General features: G+C 33.4%; 1 long non-coding RNA gene across 1 annotated transcript; it reads left to right on the top strand.

Moving 5' to 3' along the window:
* Nucleotides 1-9,789: 9,789 nt before the first annotated feature.
* LOC127100986 (uncharacterized) lies at nt 9,790-11,388 on the top strand. Its single transcript, XR_007794555.1, has 2 exons — nt 9,790-10,242; nt 11,013-11,388. It is a non-coding gene; the product is annotated as an uncharacterized LOC127100986 (long non-coding RNA).
* The last annotated feature ends 8,336 nt before the right edge of the window (nt 11,389-19,724 follow it).

Raw genomic sequence — 19,724 nt, 5'->3', positions numbered from 1 at the left:
ATCACTCACTCATCAAGATTAGAAGTTTGGCCTTGAAAAGTGGACCTGTCAAGTCATCTGACTAAACTGAGGTCCACTAAGATATAACTTTTGATGTGTTTGTCAAATGAAGATGACCCTAAGATAAAAACTATTCTTAAGAACCATATGAACAACTTTCATGTTCATAAAAAATCCATTTGAATCTTGGAAGGTCATCAATCATTTCAAAACATTATAGGTTATTTTGACTGAAACCCTAATTTTGGGTCAACTTCCCAAGGACCTAACTTCCTTAATTTTTATGATTTTGAGGTAAGAACAAATGCATTGGAAATCTTGAGATGTATAATTCAAATTTTATGTTGGACAAAATTTCATAATCCTAAAATAAATACATGTGATAATACAAAACATTATAGGTCGCCTTGGACCCAAGTCATTGAATTTGAAAAAGTAGCTAACTTCAAATGCCCATAACTTTTTAATGGGAAATTCAAATGATGCAAACTTTGAGTCTAAATTAATTACCTTGAAATGATCTACAACTTTGATGTTGGAGAGTTTTTCATTTGAAGCTTTCATCATGCAAAAAGAGTGGCTTGAAGAGGCTTGCTTTTGGTGAAAATTTCGAAAGGTGACTTAAACATGTTTTGTACCCAAACTTTCACAGCCAGTTTTCATTAGTTTCCAAATGCCAAATGAATTTTTTCCCAACATAACTTTTGTTCCTTATTTCAAGAGCTTTCCAACCATTACTCACATTACTTTTTTGGACTTTCCATGTGAGAGTTCCGAAGAGCTCTTCTTTTATGTTCATTTTGACATTTCATGGTGAAACTTCATGTGCAAGCTATTTCCTTCCAAATTACACGTCCAATTCCATTTCAATTGATCTCACCATGGATTAGCACCCCTCATTGGGCCTCACATGCGCCTGTACATGCCCATGCACCAAAGTTCAAATTGCCATGCACACGAGGGAATCATGAGCTCAGCCACATTTCAGCTATAAATAAGAGCTCTCTCTCATTCATTCAGGAACCTTGTGGAGACCTGAAATGCTGCAGCACTGAAATCCCAACCAATACCAAAGGAATTTTTAGATTTTTCTCTCTTTTTCAAGCTTGAAATTCAACATCATTAGTTGATTTTCAAAGCTCAATTCCTTAGCCTATCATCTCCATTACATATCCAGAGTAGAAAGGGATCAAGATCTTGAAGAACTCGTGGCCCTAAGAGCTCCAATTCAGAGGTAGAACTTCAAACTTTTTGGATCTAGATCTTGCAATTCAATGTAGTTTTCTCTGGTTTGTGTGGTTTTCTGAAGTCCTCACACTTGAGGCGGGCCAGTGGTGGTCTCAATTCTTCATTTCGTGCATTTGCAGTTGACATACAATGATCTTCCAAGTTGACCTAATGCAAAAAGGAGAAAGGACTTAGAATTAGGACTTACCTGTGCTTAAAGGAGTTCAAGAGCGACTAGGCCTCATGCCTTTAGAATGCTAAATTTGTTGAAGAGCAACTAGGCCTCATGCCTTTTGAATGCTAAGTTTCCAAGTTGATCTTTAAAGGACTTCCCCATCCAAACTTATTCTTTGTCCATTCCCCTTATTGTGTTGTGAACTTTTTGATGTTTGCTCTTGTGTGATAGGGATCCTAACTTGAGATTGTGAAAGGAGGACCATTGTCATGAGTAGCCAAGTTAAGAGAGACAAGCCAAATGAAGATACTAGGAGCTTGAATCCAAAAATTGTTTGATTGCTTGATTGTTTGCTAAGTCCAAAGGAAAGGAGCATCTTGAGTCATCTCTATGACTTCGAGAAAAGGAACTCCAAGGGTTTATCTTTCTCCTCTTATTTCTACATGCTTTAGGACTAGCCCTTGTCTTCTTCTCCCCACTCTAACCAATCCAAAAATCTTTTCTTCAAAACTTTGACTTTGTTTTAAATTAGAAACCTAGGCCTCATGCCTTTGACTTTTCAAACTCTTTGCATAAACACTCATTGTGAATAAACATTAATCCAACTTTGACCTCATTTTATAAATAAATTTAACTTGTAAATATAACTCACTTTAAGTTGACTTTGTGGTTCCAATGGTCACCTTTGTTAAAACCTTTTCATAAACATTAGTCATAGGTTTGAGTTATCATAGTGGTTGATGTAAATCTCACCTCATCCTTAGTGATTGGATTATAAGTCTTCCATACTTATTATAGGGTTAACCCCTCACTAGTATGTTAAAGCCTTCCTCACATGGTGGATTGTTGGTTTGGGTTGAGTTTTCCCCCTTTGATAACAAAAGACCTTAAGGCTTTTGGTCAAATCAATTCACCAATCTTTGTGATTTTTACCCCGAACTACGAGGTTTTGATCCTACCTTTATGATGGTACGTAGGCAATGGGTTCATCCATTCAAACAACAAAATTTGTAAATATAATTTATTCTCTTCTCATCCCTCCAATCTTTTGCACAAATCTTTCCACAAATACCAACCTATAACACATATTTGCAAAAAGGGTTCCCTTAGAGTATTAAGGATGCTTTGGGTGCGTAAAACTTTCCCATTTCTTAACCAACCCTCTTACCCAGATCTCTGACATTTTTATTAGTTTTTGATTTGAAAAACTTCTTACCTTGGCTTTTGTTCGCTTTTTAGCCTTTCCTTTGGACAAATAAAAGTGCGGTGGCGACTCGAATTGTATGTTGACTTTTGGTTTAGTCAATAAACCTAAAGGTAACGAAAACCCCACTACAAGGAGTTAGTTAAAATTGAGGTCAGATTCGTGCTCTACGCCATTTTTTCTTTCAGATCGTGTCCTCCTATTTTATTATGGTGATGGTTGAAGGTGGACCAGTCCGGTGAGGTCCACCGGAGAAGAAGACCGGAGTTACAGCTCCGACGGTGCGTTGACACGTCTCCTAGTCATATGATCCTTTCAAAATGTTTTAATCCTGAGTGCTCATTGTGATTACCCTTGGTACAGCGCGCTGACTCGTGTGTTTGGTGGAACGCGCGTTTCAGACCACTTGATCTGCCACCTCAAATAGGGAGGGAGATCAAGTGGTCCAAGTTTTTTTTTATTTTCTGATTTTAATTTTTATTCCTTTGATTTTCATTAATTCATATTAATTTTAATATTGATCCACAAAATATGAGAGTTTCACCAAAAAAATTCAAAAAATTTCCTCTTTCATATTTTGAATTAAAATTATTTTTTGGATCATTATTAATATTTTTCATGATTTATTGGTTTTATGAATATTTTTAATTGTTTAAAAATACTTTTAAGTCTTTAAAAATTCTGAAAATTTTTCTCAAAGATTCTTTGACCTTGTTTGACCTATGTTAAATCTCATGGCCATTTCTTTGGTGTTTTGATGAGGTTTTAGGAATTTGGTAAACCATATTTAATTAAAATACCTTATTTTAGTATTTTTAATTTGAATAAATGCCAAATGATTGTGTTGACCTATTGTGATGATTTGTGTAAGTTTTACTTATGATGTTGGGCCTTGGTCAAGGTTGATTTGACTTTGTTAAGTGAATATCATTGGATTTAGGGGATTGATGGAATGTACATTCCATCTCCCAAAATGAATGAATTATATTAATTTGGTAAAAGTCCTCCTTTGACCAATTTTAGTTTTGATCCATTCCCCTCCCTCTTCATCTATTTCCCCTTCTTTATGCATTAATCTCATTTGGCCTATGATATCTCTAAATCCTAAGGCTAGTTGATTGCAAAATCAACATAAGTATAGATGAGATTAGGCCACCTTTTTTGCATATTCTTTGTGTGTGGTATGTTTCATGAGTATAGTCCATTATATTATGTCTTTAACATGCATTAACACCAAAATTCTATTGCCCGACCTCAAATAGTTGTGACTTCTACATAAGTCCAATTACGATTACTTAACATAGCGCTTTGACACAAAAGGCATAACATTCTAGTTAGTGAGATTATAAGTCTCCCCTCTTTCATGGTATTGTGTGGAAACTTGACCTTTTTTCCTTCCCTTGGAAGATGTCTTGGCTCAAGGATCCATGCTTGTGATAAGTTGGTTGAGTGTTCTCCAGAGAATGACTTAAGATGAAAAGCAAAAGCAGAACAATACTAACTTCTAACTCATTAACAACTAACATTTAATTTCAAGTCCTTTATTTTAATGCACCTCAATTTCTAAGTTCTATTCATTTGCCATTATTCATACCATTCTAATTGTTTATGTTAATGTCATTTTCCCTTTGTTCATTTGGACCATATTGCGTGACATATCTTACTTGTGTATATTTTGTTTGTTTGTGTGGTCTTGGACCATTAATGTACATAATAAGAACAAAAACCCTAAAAAGACTTTTGTGTGGACTGTTGACTTGATCTTGGACAAATTGGACTTAGAATTTAAGCAACCTCCCTATGCTAAAGGACTTGGCCAATGCCAACTTTTGTGAAACCAAGTGATTGCAATTTGAAACTTCATTTGGTACATCATTCAAGATCCCTTTGAGTTCATCTGCAACATGATCATTGTGAAGCTGTTATTTTGAACATGTAACTTGTGGAATTCATCTGTTACATGGGCTTAATTTGAAGAAGATCATGGAGTGGCTAAAGCTTGGATGTGGCTATCTTTATTTGATGCCCTGCTCTTCAAGTTAATATTGTATGCATTGTTTGTTGCTTGATTCTAATGTCCAAGGGAATTTGGATTTCTATATGGCATTCTTTCCTATTGGATTGCTACCCATCGGTCAGATCTTTTCAACTCTTAACTTTTAATTTTGTGCAAATGATTAGTCTCTTCATCTCCTTCCCATTTCTTTAATTTCAAAATTTCTTCCTCCTTTCAAAAAAACTTCTTTGTTTGAACTTGTTATTTTCTAAATTTTGACCACTTTGCAAACTAGAAACTTTGGCCTTATGCCATTGCATTTTCAAACTTCTTTTCTCAATCAAACATGTAAATGAACTTAACTATATTTGACCTAAACTTTCAAAATTCAAAAAGAACTAACTCATTCAAACCATTTTCCGGCCTTTGTACCTTTCAAACTTAATTTTGTCAAAAGCAATGCATCCACTTTTAAATTTGTATCACGAACTACGAGGTTTTGATCCCTCATTTTTATGTTGGTACGTAGGCATAAGTCCGAAGGTCTTGTCAAACACAAAAATATAATTAATGAATTCTTCTCTCATCCCCTCACTCTATTTGTTTGTAAACATCACTTTGTTCAAAATACATATGCACACAAAAAAGGGTTCCCTAGTAGTACCTAGGACACTTTGGATGCTAACACCTTCCCTCTGTGTAACCAACCCCCTTACCTGTAATCTCTGACATTTTATTAGTTTTGATTTGAAAACTTCTTACTTTTGGGTTTTGTTCGTACTTTTTCCCTTTTCCCTTGTAAACAATAAAAGCGCGGTGGCGACTCTTGTTATTTGATGTCTTGCTTATCCATAGCTTGATGATCATGAATTTACCGCTATAAATAGAACTTTGTTAAATTCAAGCTTCAAAGATCAAGCTTCAAAGATCAAGTCATTAGGGTTTTGCATCCCCTTTAGCTAGATGACCATCCAAGCTGATCCTCTAGGGCCTCATCCACTCCAAAACCCTAGCTTTACCAGCCAAGAAATTTGAAACCACAATGATTAACCAATGGATATGAATGGATGATTGATGCATATGTATGAAACATGAAGATATGCAAATGATTCTCTAGTTAAGGCTTGAATGAAAAGGTGAAAAGTAGAGGGAAAATTTTGGGGTACAACAGTTTCAATTATGGAAGCAAATTTAATGTGTTTGTTTCCTACTACTTTTTAAAACGACTCCAAATGTTTCAGGTCTAGCTCACCTCAGACAACATCTTGGATGCCACCAATATCACTAAAGGCTTCCTTGACTTACTTAATGCCCGATAAAGTCTTGGGGGAAATTGTTAAAGGCCGCCCAAAGGCCTAAATAGCTAAGGCCCAATCCTCTTCCAATCCACTCCACTCGACCCAAAGAATAAAGTCAGTACTCATAAGAAACGAGATACACTTCCTGATCTCCACTTTCAACTATACTCATCTCGAACCTTGAATAACATTACGTTAAGGTGCTAACCATGCATATCTACCTTGCTCCGCAGTTACGGAGATTAGTTGCACTGATTTAAGAGATCCAATTCATGAACTACATACATTTCAAGTTCCTGAATCTAACATTAAAGAAAATTTAAAAACTATAGTCAAACATATCTAGTATATCTTTAAAAAAATTCAAAAGTATAAATAAGAAGTGAATTTTACCAAGTGTCGTAATCAAAAGAAAAAAAGATGCATTGACTAATCTATCTGCACATGCATTTCACTCTCTGAAATGTGAGATATCTTGAATCTAAAGGAGCGTATAGTGTGTAAAGTATTCTTCTATTTAATCAAAAGATTATAATGGACAATATTCAAATCAGAAAATCTATAAATAACAAACATTGAGTCAATTTCAAACTAAGGATTTCTCCAATTATTTATCTTAGTATATTCAATAGCAAATATGATTCCATACAATATATTCAACTTGAAAGAAGGTGCAAACTCCAATCATAGCTGAGAAAGCTCCGAAGAATGTTCCTAAGTTATTCTTAAATATATCTTAAGTTGAATATCTATGATTTCCTCTTAAAACTCCATCAGTGTTGCACTTAATCCAATTATGAGTAACAAAATATCAATTAATTTATATGATTTTAGGTGCACGAGAAGGTCCACATTTGATATTAAACATTTGATGATTGTAAACTCGTGAATTGAAGAATACATATATCTCTTGAAAGAAGTACATATCATATCGACCAATTGTTTAACATGAAAAATGTCTCTATCAAAGTCAATGTTATCATTTTGAAAGTTGTTATCATTTCTTGTGTGTCAAATTTTTCAAAGATACCAACAAATTTAATATCTTCAACTTCTTCTAATAAATTTAAATAAACTTTCATAACTAATTAAATCAATATTCATGTCAAGAAATTGCTTGCTTCATTCAATGTCAAAAAAATAAAAATATACATGCATACAAAAAATAAATGGTATGTTTCCATATGCATGCGAATTAAGTATACATGCCTCCAATGCTACACCAAATTAGAATATTTTTAGATCATCCAAACTGGACTTTTTTACTGTCTTGCCCCCTTTTTGAAATTTTATTTCCAATCTACCCCATTTTGAAAAAAAAATCCAGGGTTCCCTACTTCCAGAACACACTCATCCAACCATTAGACATGTCCTTGAAGATGAGCATTTTCTGTAGAAGCTCGGCCAATGAATGACCGAGTGGTTGAAAGTTTTTTTTTGTTTTTTTTTATTTTAAATTTTTTAATTAATTATTATTTCCAATTGACATTTAAATTATAATTTTATCACCCATGACATTCATTGACCGAAGGATGTCAATGTTAGTAGAGTCTCAACCAATGAATGACCGAATATTCATGTCTTAATTTTCTATAAGTAGCTTGAACTGAAGAAATGTAACTCATGTCACATAGCAATTGTTTTTGTAGTATTGTCTGTTTGGGATCTTGTGTTTTATGAGCAAGACAAAAAAAATCAGTGTCTTCCTAGATTCGCAATGGAATTTCAGAACACTGATTGCATCCATCAACACTGGTTTTCGACAATTGGGTGGGTGTCGTATGATGGTGAGAAAAGTAGTGTATCATTGTCCCTATATAACGCTGACTGATGTAAGCCCTGAGGGTACGTACATGTATTACTTGGATCGTATAGAAAATGATTTAAATGTTCAATGTATGTTTTCAGCACATAGTGCTGAAGTTAACAAAGGAGTTGAAGGTCAACTTGTGATGGTTATTGTTGTTGATTAGTTAGTTAATAAGTTCTATGAACAAAATCACTGAATGCACTTTGTTGTCCTCATAGTAAATTATACATAACATTAATACTTTTTTTTGTAAACGCAAGATGGTGCCAACGAGCTATGCATTACGAAAATAATCCTCGTCATCATCTACGTGGGTACCTAGTTGCAATTGAACACATTGAAGAAAATAATGTAAGTATCGCACATTACAATCTTTAAGTTATATAAACTTCTTATTTACATTATAACAATTATATTTCTTATGACAATTTATATGGAGGTCGTACCTACAATACCCAATGTCTGATTATATTGATAATCGAGTCTGGAGTGCGACAACATATATAATATATTTCTTTACCGTTGAGATGCATAAGACAGATAAGGTCAAACTCATATTTGTATTTGAACAACACATCCCGTCTCAGCCAAGATGTCTAATGGAACACCACAATATGACTATGGTTCAAGCTTGGGATACACATTGGCAAGATTTGAACAAAGATGAGGTCAAAGAATGAAAAAAAGATATTTGTTATTAGAGGTGAACACAATACTTGGTGAGTCTAAGCCAGGTAGAGAATATATGGATTGGTTTTTGGAAATTCCTTTTATGCATGTTGCTCGGACATAATTTTTGAATGATCACCGTCAACGTGTCTCTTTTTCAACACAACAAACTACCACACCCATACATCATGACATTTCCCCCATGTACACATCCCAATTTGGGGCCCATCCATCTTCATCCGCCCCAGATCACACAACAACACACCTTTTTTGCTACCTCATCCCAACACAAAAATGCCCACACTCCATTCCCTCAAACAAACTACTCTACAACCAACAATATCAACAACAAACCAGCATACGCTCACCCATACAATACATTCCAATTCCTCAACCAAATTTGATAACTCAAACCCCCAATCCTAACACCAAGCATTTAACACTACATTCTCTCACCCACTTCTACATTCAACCCTGATGATGTCTCTTATCCTCCAATTCAACACACTCAACCCAACACCTTTACACAACCAACACATTCACTACCCGACTTTGAGCTCACGGATGAGCAACTACTTGATATCCCTGGTTTTTTCATTCAAGATTTCGACAGTATGGATATGGTTCCCAATACAACACATCAACATCAAGATTTGTCTTCCAACTCATCTCCATCTCCCTAAGACAAAGAGTTGAAGAGTTGGGCAATGGAAAACACAAAAAAGGCATAAGATGTTAAACAGACGGTCACTATAATACAATGTATTTTTTTTCCACGTACGTTCAATAAAATGTATATTACTTCTTAAGATTATTTAAATACTTAATTAATATAATTAAAAATATATTATAAAAATATAATTTAATTTATAATTTTTTTAAAAAAGATTATAATTTATATTATTTAAATAATATAATTATTATAAAAATATTTAATATTAATAATAAAAATGTATTTAAATTTTAAAAAAAATATTTGACCACTTAACTATTAATTGACCGAGTTCCTACACTCCACATTCTCTATTCATGAACTTATTATTCATTGGACGAATATGTGGATTAAAAATTCTTTTTTAAATTAGGATAATTTGCGAATATGGTTTCAAAAATGGGGCAACTTGGTAAAGTGTCCCCAATTTGACCAAGACTATCCGGATTGAAAATAATATCAATACAAAGTGACAAATATGCATTCATCAATCAATAAGTCACGTACGGCATGACTCATTTCCACACAACAACCGACATGAAAGAGTGGAGTGGTAATTATCTTCGTGATAAGAGTCTACAGAATAGCAATCATTACATGGATCCAAACGAAATCACACAAGTACTTTCAATTATTTGTATCCCCTCACTTCACTTGTATGTTCTCATAATTTTTTTTTTAAAATATTAAGATTAATAGAATAAGGAAGAACCTTCATGTTTTTTAGGGAATGAAGAACTACAATATAATAGGTCTTTAAAAAATAAATAATATTACATCCTAACAACCCCCTACTAACTTAACAATGCAAATTACATATTAATAACAAATTGATATCATCCTTTAAGCTCAAGGAAATAGTACCAGAACCCTGCTTCATGACTTGCTACAAACCAACTCCAAGCATGAACAGGAGGGAATAATCACGTAGGAGACAATTGAAACCATTTCAAGTATACTATAAAATAAAAATCAATCAGTATGAGTTCTTTTCCATTATCTTGGTATGTAGCACCAACATGTTGTCTGATGTAAGAAAGGCTAAATGGGTCTTTGGCTCTACTTATCCCGAGATGATTAAGCATGCACATCATTTCTCCAAGTCATTACATGATGAAGTCGTATGTCTCTATTACTTTAAAGGGGAGACGGTACATATCTATGCTATATAGTTTTGTTATAAAACTTTGTTTTGGTTTTAGTTTATTTTTTTCAATTGTGAATTTCTAAATTTAATTTTAGATTCATATATTTTAGCGTTCATAATTTAAATTGTTTATTTTTGAATCCGAGAAATATACTTTAAGATATTTAGTTATATTTTTAAATCAAAAATTATATTTAAATTGATTCACGTCATGACATAAGTAGAATCTCAAAATATTTTTGAAAATTGTAAATTTTGAGATTTTAGGTGTGTGATTCGAATCACACATCCTGTGAGTCGAATCAAATTAACTAGAGAGATATCAGGATGTATGTGAGTCGAATCATAGATTGCACATGACTCAAATCATGGAATCCCGTCATTCGAATCACAAGTTACTTGTGACTCGAATCATGAAGTGATGAAACACTAGGATTTTCCTCTGCCTTGTTTTAGTTGAATTACATTGTTCATGACTCGAATCATGACTTTAGTCATGACTCGAATCATGGGTCAAATCATGACTCAAATCATACAAATAAGTTTCTGATATGTTTTAGATCTTGAATCAAACTATTTTGCCACTTGACTCAAATCAATACATGTGCTTATAATTCTAATCAAGCATAATTTTCTCACTCATTTTATTCTAAATCTCCGACACAAATAAATTATTTTTCTCTCAAAATCTTTCACAATGTTAGAAAACACATACTTCCAATATTTATTAGAAAAATCACAAGTCACTTGTTCTTATGGAACTATGTTTTGCAGGAAAAGCAATTAAGGAAACTATTGATAGCATGCCCTCAATAGTGAATATGCTTTTGATGATGACAACTAATAAGAACTCTTAATAATACAACCTGTGCAATTACCAAGCGATTACAGATGTAAACAGACAAAGTTAGGGTTTGATGATCACTACAAAGACCCTTTGATGACGACACTCAACAAGAATAAATATTTAGCCTCATCTTCAAGACGAATTTAAGCAAGTGTATGTATTACTGAATTATTTGACAAATCTTGAAGTTAATAATGTCAAAGAGAGGAAGTGTGAAAGCCCACTAAGTTGCATCTGAGTGATCAGAGTGTTGTAAAAACACAATGACGTTTTCGTTATGTTACAACTAATAACACACATACACATGCGCATGCTCATACACTCTCTCTCTCTCTCTCTCTCTCTCTCACACACACACACACACAAACATGTGCACGCATGCACACACACACACGTTTGAAAAAATTATTTTCTTAAGAAAATATTTCTATTTTTTTATCATTATAGTTGAGTTGAGAACTGCCATAAATGTTCTGACAATTTTTTTGTATGGGCCAATCGTTAGGCAATTACACCTAATAGATTGAGTTAGTGAAAAAATGCACCTTAAACGTTTAGGGTAGTGTCTTTAATGAACGACAATGACACTATATATTTTTATTTTCTTTTTAAATCTTCTAAACATTTATTTTTAGGTCAACCAATCAATTGGAGTGTGATGTCAATCGATTAGCGCATTAAATTTGACACCAAGAAATTTATCTTTTTTGTGTCAACCTCTAGCCTATAAATAAAGCTCTCTTCCCTCATTTTTTCATATCTAGAAATGTGAGCATCATATCTCACTCCTCAATCTCTCTAAAAATATTTTTTTCAATTTCTCTCACTTGAATTTAGTCGTAGCATTTTCAAGAAAGTCTTTGTCTTTAGTGAGGCATTTGTGCAATTATGGAATGGTAGTACTGTAAATTCTCCAAGGAATATTTTTTCCTTGGTAGAATAATTTATCCATAAAGGATCGTCTGTTTGGGTTTGAAGCTAAACCACTTAAAAGCTTTAGTTTTAGGGATTTATATTTTAAGTCCTAGGTTCGTAAGCTCTGCCCGATTCAAAAGCCTACTTTAGTTCAAAATGAGCTCGGAACAAAATCTTAAATTGAGTTTTGGTCATCCTGGTAAAAAACCCGATCTAGTTAGTAAGCTCAACACGGTCAAAAGCTTTTTTTGGTTCGAGATAATCTTGGATTAAAATCTCAGTGGTTCGTGGCCAGCCTCGTCAAAACCTCGGTTCAGTTTGTGAGTTCATCCTAGTAAAAAAGCTCACCTTGGTTTTATACGATCCTGTATAAAAACTTGATTTAGCTTGGGGAATAACCGCTTGAAGTTGTTGTTTGGAAGAAAGGCTAATCGCTTCTCTCTGATGTTCTTTTTTTGTTAGAAGTTAGCCTGAAACTTCATTTTCCTTGTATAAGTGCGTTTCAGAGTTCTACCTACTAAAAGCTTTTAAGATTTATTGGATACTCTCAAGATTAAATCTTGAGGATAAGAATAAATTTTCTTGACTGAATCTATATAATTATTGGTGTTTTCTCTCTTCCCTTAACTTTTACATTCTACAATTTAAATTTATGATGTTTATTTTAAAAATGTTATCAAAATGTTTTAAAACTTATAATGTTAAAGAATGTTTTTCAAATCAAAGTTCTTATAAAAGACACAATTCTCGAGAGTTCAACCTACTAATAACTTTTAAGATTTATTAGATACTCTCAATGTCAAATATTAGGGATATGACTAACTCTTATTTAAAGACTAATCGTCTCAGGAGGAAGATGACTTCCAACATACTCTTAAACAAGAAATCTTTCCTAAACACACCTTCACTGTTTAATTGGGTTAGGTTTGAAATATGGAAAGTTATATTTAGAATCTTTATTCAATTTATTAATTGTGAATTGTGCAAAATTTTAATCAACAATCCATATATCCCTACTAACCAAGTAAATGGAAAAGTAGTAGATAAACCATATTTCTTTTGGACCGTAGAGGAACAGAGAAAGATTGAAATTGATTTCAAAATAAAGAATTTTCTAGTAATATCCCTACATGATAGTAAGCTTCATTATGTTTATAATTGCAAAACCACCAAAGAAACGTGGGATACTCTTGAAATGATATATGGAGTTTCTCCAAGTATTGAAAAGGAAGAAATTAACACGAGACAAAGAAGATGAAGAACGACTTCACAAATATTTATCTATATCTAGGGTTGTTAGAAATTATATTGGAACATTTATTACTAATATTATATAAGAGTTAAGAATTGGAAATTCAATCCAAACCTTAAATTGATAGATGAGAGCATTCATGAATTTCAGGAAAAAACAAAGAAGGAGGAAATCATAGAGAAATTGAAAGAACTAGTTTGAATACTTAAAGACAAAGGGAAAAGCTCAAATAATGGAGAATCATTAACTTCATCAAACTTTTATAAAACAATTCCCATGGCTTCCTTCAAAAGAAAATACCCAGTAGTTGAAAGATCTACGAAAGATTCAACGTCAATAAAATAATCGCATTTGTAAGGGGCTATTAAGAAGAAGCATCATCTTGTGATATCTTCTAAATAAAAGGAGAAAAATAATAATTAACCTCAGCTAGAACCATAAAAGAATCCTCATCAAATGAAAAATATGAAGTTTTTATGAAAGCATCCTACGAGGAAGATGATTATTAGGTAACTAAATCATCCTATAAATAATGCTTTTAAATTAGTGTTAAGTTGGTTGAAGAAAATGATAAGATTAAAACTCAACTTAGACCTTAAAGAATATTTAATATTTCTCTAAGAAAACAATAAGTTTCTTAAGTCAGAAACAACTAATATTAGAAACTCAAGATAAATATGTGGGACTTGTGTCTCTTTAAAAAAAAAGTAATAGAGTTGCATGAAACCTAGGTAAACTTACTAAGGGAAAGAAAACCTTAACTTGATCCTATCAAGTGAAAAATCTTCCTTAAATAAAAATGGATTAGAATTAAAAACAGATAGAACACCTAGTAAAGGATTAAATCATAATAAAAATAATTGTCCAGTCTATAAATGCACACATGCAGGAGATTTGGCCACTTATAGCCCTTCTATTTTAACAAATTGAAAAGGTAATAACCCTAGACCTTATATAAAAACTAACACAACTAGACCCAAGAAAATATGGGTACCAAATGTGAAACCCGAGTATATTTTGCAGGTACAGTTTGCAGCTCAAAGCTTTAATGGATGTCAAATAGAGTTGTGCAACGCAAATCATATACTTTCAAGTATATAACATTTTTGAAGTCTATGATCCAATAATAGTTGATGATATCAACATAAATGATCAAAGAAGTTTCTCATTGAGGATATCTCAACATTTATGACCCTCATTGATTAGCTAAGCTCACAGTAGTTTGAGTGGGTGCGTCTATAATGTACTTACCTGTCTCGTTGTTTGAATCAAATCTCGCATCCAATAATATGTAGAGAAGGAAACACCACAATGCGTTGGTGTTCCCTTTAATAAGGGAAGTTTTATCAAGACCTCTTGATAATTGAGGTAGTACACTATCCAAAAGTTGAAATGATCATAAAACTCTGATTAATCTTTTAAATTAGTGGATTTAGTTTTGTCAATGTCAATAAATTATTTCTACTAACCAAAAATACGAGTTTCGAAGTATTTTATAGAGAGGAGGTGAAATCAAAGAAAATCGGGGGTGAAAAAAAAGCAATAAAATCCAGCACAAGGCCCAAAAGCACCAAGAGACTGATTGACGTAAGCCCAATCGATCGACTCCTTAATATAGTCAATTGGACATGTTTGATGCGCATCCTTTCAAATAAAATATGAGTCAAATGTAGTCTTCAAGTCAATCAAATCTCGACATTGATAATAAACACTTAAAATCTTAAAAAGTCCGATTAGCCAATCGGTTGGAGCCTATAGCCAATCAATTGACACACCTCTTTCAAAAATATTTTGATCTAATTTTCAATGATCACAATCATTATTAATTACTCGAAATAATTATACGATCAAATTATCATGAGGCGCGCAATAAATAGGTATTCATTTCTCACTCTTTTGCATTGCATATTTTCTCAAAATTATGTGTGTGTGTGTGTGTGAGAGAGAGTATATTGAGAGAGAGAGAGAGAGAGAGAGAGAGAGAGAGAGAGAGAGAGAGATTATTCTTTCAAAATCGTCATGGCTCCTAAAAGGCTAAGCTTTTCCTCAAGTCCCCTCTTTGATTCCTTTACCACTGAACAACATGAAGTGAGACTCCTCCAAGACTTTTTCGGCCGAACCTTTATGAAAATTCACACCCAAGATTCAGAATATTTTAAAGAGTGCAAATTATTTAATAATTTGAAGAACTAAACATGTCCACCTTCCTCTACAGCCCCTCAAAAAACGTGTATCCCTCATTAGTCAAGATTCTCTTCTCAAATCTTTACTTTGTTGATGGAATGGTCTAGTCCGAAGTGAAAAAGCATATGATATCTCTCTCATTGGAAGAGTTTGGAAACATTCTAAATCTTCCCCATGAAGATATTGTCCTTTGGTCCGGAGACAAAGGATACAATTTCAATCTCAAGTTTGTTCCATCCTCTCTGATGAATAATTCATCACCCACTATACCAAATATATTCACTATTGAATACATTCTCCCTAATAGTCGTATTATTCATTATATGACCAATCACATACTTTTTCCAAGAAAGAGCAACTTTGGTCTCATAATTCAATTTGATGTTGAAGTTGTATGGATAATAGAGAATAAAATCAAGGTGAACGAGGTAAACAAGTAATCCAATATATAATGGGAAGCAAGAAAGAAGCAGTATAACTACCATATGGTAATCTAATCACAAAGATCTAGAACACACCGGATTCAATTTTGGAGAAGAAGATTACATAGAAGATATAACTAAAATAGGAATATCAATTTTTAGCAACAATGAAATATGAGATCACCGTTTGAAAAGTGACTGAAAAGACCTCAAGTGAAAATAAGATAAAGGATAATGATCAAGAATCACCATTAGAGTTAGACTATTTCGACCACACTATTCCATAACTACCCTTAACTAAATAACTACTCAAAGTCATGATTGTAAAGATTAATGTGATTAATAACAAAATTGACTTCATAACTCGACACTTTATCCGATACCCGACATAACTACCATGAGATATGTTCATAAATGATGATTTTGATATAGAATAATCTCACTTATGTGTCTTATTTTAGGTGGCTTGCTTTCTCGTTACTTCAAAATTCCACAATTTTCCTTTTTCTTTGTACTTTGAATATTGGCAATTATAAATTAACAAAAGAGTGATGTTTTTCCCTTTTCTAAATGATTATTTTCCAATATGTTTGCATATTCAATTTTTTAAATATGTTTGGACTTCAAGTTCTGAACAAGAGTTACACTACCTCTGATCATATCAAGAAGATTCTTAGGATTCTTCTGTTAGATACAAATCAAAGGTAACAGCTATCCAGGAGGCTAAACACTTAAATTCATTAATTCTTGAAAGTTTTACTATAAATCTCCATATACATGAGTTAAAGCTGAATGGAGATGAGAATGTAAAGAAATCTAAATCACTGGCTTTGAAGTCGGTGATAGAGAAATCTAGTGATAAAGTTGTCGGGTCCTCAAAAGTCAGGAAACCAGAAGAAGATTTTGATAAAGAAGATTCTGATGGTGACACTGATGATGAGGAAATGGACTTTATCATCAAAAGGTTTCAACATCTGGTTAACAAGAACAAGAGGTTCTCTAGCAGAAGATCTAGACTTAGAGGAACAAGCTCAAAAGTTAACAAAGCTTATTAGAAAGGGTGCTTCAGCTGTCAACAACTTGATCATTTTATAGCTAGTTATCCAAAGTGAAATTCTGGTACGATATGATAGATGTCGTATACGATGTCACGACACCAGGATCAGGACATTGTCACAACACAATCAATTTCAATGTTAAAGTAAATAACAGGAAGTAAATACCACGTGTCAATTTTTAACCCAGGTTGGTGAAACATTACCTACATCTGGGGGCATCCAAGCCAGAAAGGAAATCCACTATAAAAGTATTAGTTTGATATTCTAAACAACCTCTTATTTTACAAACATCTCACCTAATCACTACCCGTGGAATTTCTACAAAAGACTCTCCTAGATATGAGACCTCTCTCACTTCCCTTAAATCACACAATAGTGATAAAAACTTCTAACAATAAACAGAAGACACACTTCCAATGAATCATAGTCCACTCTTGCCTAAAGGCTCATGAGTGATTCACAATTGCAACTCAAAAACTTAGTCCAATTCAAGCATCTAAGTGATACGGGAATGGATCACAAATAACAATGAACAAACTAAACCCTAATAAAGAGTATCGCATACGCAAATTTGTTATCTTCTTAAGTTTAGAATCTTCCTTTAAATAGCCCCAAAATAACATGGCTTCGGGCTAAATAATCGGCATATCCAAATCAGACTGTTGCACAATCTTCTACAAAATCAAATCAAATTAAATCAAATTTGATGTTTCCTTAAATGTTTTAACATCCTTTCTTAGGAAACAAGGCAAAGCTTAAACCGGCATTTGCTTCTAAAACAAATGCTTATTGGGCCACAAAGTACGTGAATCAAATCTTTAAAGAATCTTCACTAATCTCATGCTAAAGAACAAATCTTCCAAGAATGTAAAACCACGGCACGCCACGACATCTTGCCCAACATCTTGCTATTTCACTTGTTTTAACAAATGATTCCAATCACAACACAAACAACCTAACAATCTCCCCCTTTAGATTTTTTTTGGCTAAAACAACCTTTGCAGAACTCATCTTGAAAGAGGGTAAATCTTCAGCATTACCTTTTAAATAACAACTTCAAAAATGCACAAAAATAAAATTTGGATCTTATCCAAAACAAAACACAACAGAGGCATGTGCACTATAACAAGATAAAACCAGGCTCATAGAGAATGTCACATTAGAGAGAAATAAACTCTCACAACACAAATTTGTTGTAGAGAAAAATAAATTCTCCAAGACAGGATGTCAAGACATTTAATTTGACTTCACAACAACCAAACAACATACATGAACTATCACTAAGTAAGCATGTCATCATTAAGATAGAAGAGAAAACACATGTTCTCCCCATAAATAGCAGAACAAAGGCAAGAACTACTACTCCTCCAGTCTGATTTTCTTTTCAGTGCAAGTTTTGATGGTTTCATCCAAAGCCTTGCATGTATCTTTCAGTTCAGCAATTATTCCATCCTTTGAGGTTAAGCTGGAAGTTTCCTTACCAGATGTCATGACAATGTTTGGGACATGTGTCCTTGCAAATAACCTATAATACAAGGATAAAGGAGATTCCTTCTTACTTGCTGCATCAGAAGTGATCAAGATTCGAGGGTGCTGACTCAAAATTATTCCACAAATTAGAGAGGGAAAAGCAATAGGCATTTTCATAGCAAAAGCACTAGCATGCCTCAAGGTTTACTCAAAGACATAAGACCCAAAATCAAACTTGGTTTTGATTCCAACAACGTAAATGAATTTACCAAAACCTGTAGCTATGGTTTAGGTATGATTTGTAATAACCCAATTGGCAGCTCCTATCCTATGAAGCACAATATACTTCACACTCAACTTGCTAACTGATAGTTTTCCCTTTCTTGGCCATTGTGACACCTGTTTGGCAGTGATTTCTTTATAAATAGTGTTATCAATTACTTCTACTTTAGCCTGCTCATCGTCAGACCTTCCCATAAACATGTTAGTTACCTCAGGAGAAAACTCCAAACATCTACCTCTCACATACACCTTTCTGTACTCCTTACTCTTCTTATTGTCACAATCCGTAGGAATGCTCATAATGAACTCCTTTACTAGCATTTCATAACACTTACCAAACCTAGCAACACTCTTCATTAATCATTCACTCTCAATAAGACTTACTACCTCCTTACATTCAAGGGAATCCTTCCCAAGTTCTCTTTCCAAATCCAACCTCCTTTGGTACACAAACTTCCATTTTTCAACATTCTCAACATAGTGAAAATATATGTTGTCAATGGGAACTTCAGGCACATTAGCAGGTGCCTTTTTTCCAACAACATTCTTTAAAGGCGTGATGTCTTGGACATTCTGTTCGACATCATACTTAGAGTCACTTGAAGGTGTTTCCTTCCTTTTCTTAGTAGGAGCCACAACTTTCCTCCAACCTTTAATAGGTCCAACAATAATACTTTTCTTGGGAGCATTAGATGGCTTTCTTGCAGATGCCACATCCTTTCCTGTTATACTCCTTAATCTTTTATCAATACTCGGAGCCAATCTCTTTCCAATAGGCTCATCATCATAATCTAGATCACAATATTTACAATATTAGTAGACTTATCCTTCTTCACGCCTGTAATTTTTTCTTCTTCGGACAAATTTTTCTCCTCCTCAACATACATACTTTTATCATTAGAGTCATCTTTCTTACTATCAACTAGAGTTTTGTGCACCATTAAATGGAGGGAAGAGAAAATATTGTTTGCGCGCGTCAACATCAGTAATTACTATAACTCTTCAAACATGCAAATTCCCAATTCACCCCTTAACTTCTTAAATTGATTTGCATCC

Source organism: Lathyrus oleraceus, chromosome 7 (genome assembly GCF_024323335.1).
Source record: "Lathyrus oleraceus cultivar Zhongwan6 chromosome 7, CAAS_Psat_ZW6_1.0, whole genome shotgun sequence".
In the NCBI taxonomy this organism is placed as follows: Eukaryota; Viridiplantae; Streptophyta; class Magnoliopsida; order Fabales; family Fabaceae; genus Lathyrus; species Lathyrus oleraceus.
The sequence above is the reverse complement of the archived record's forward strand: the minus strand, read 5'-3'. Positions and strand labels throughout refer to the sequence as shown.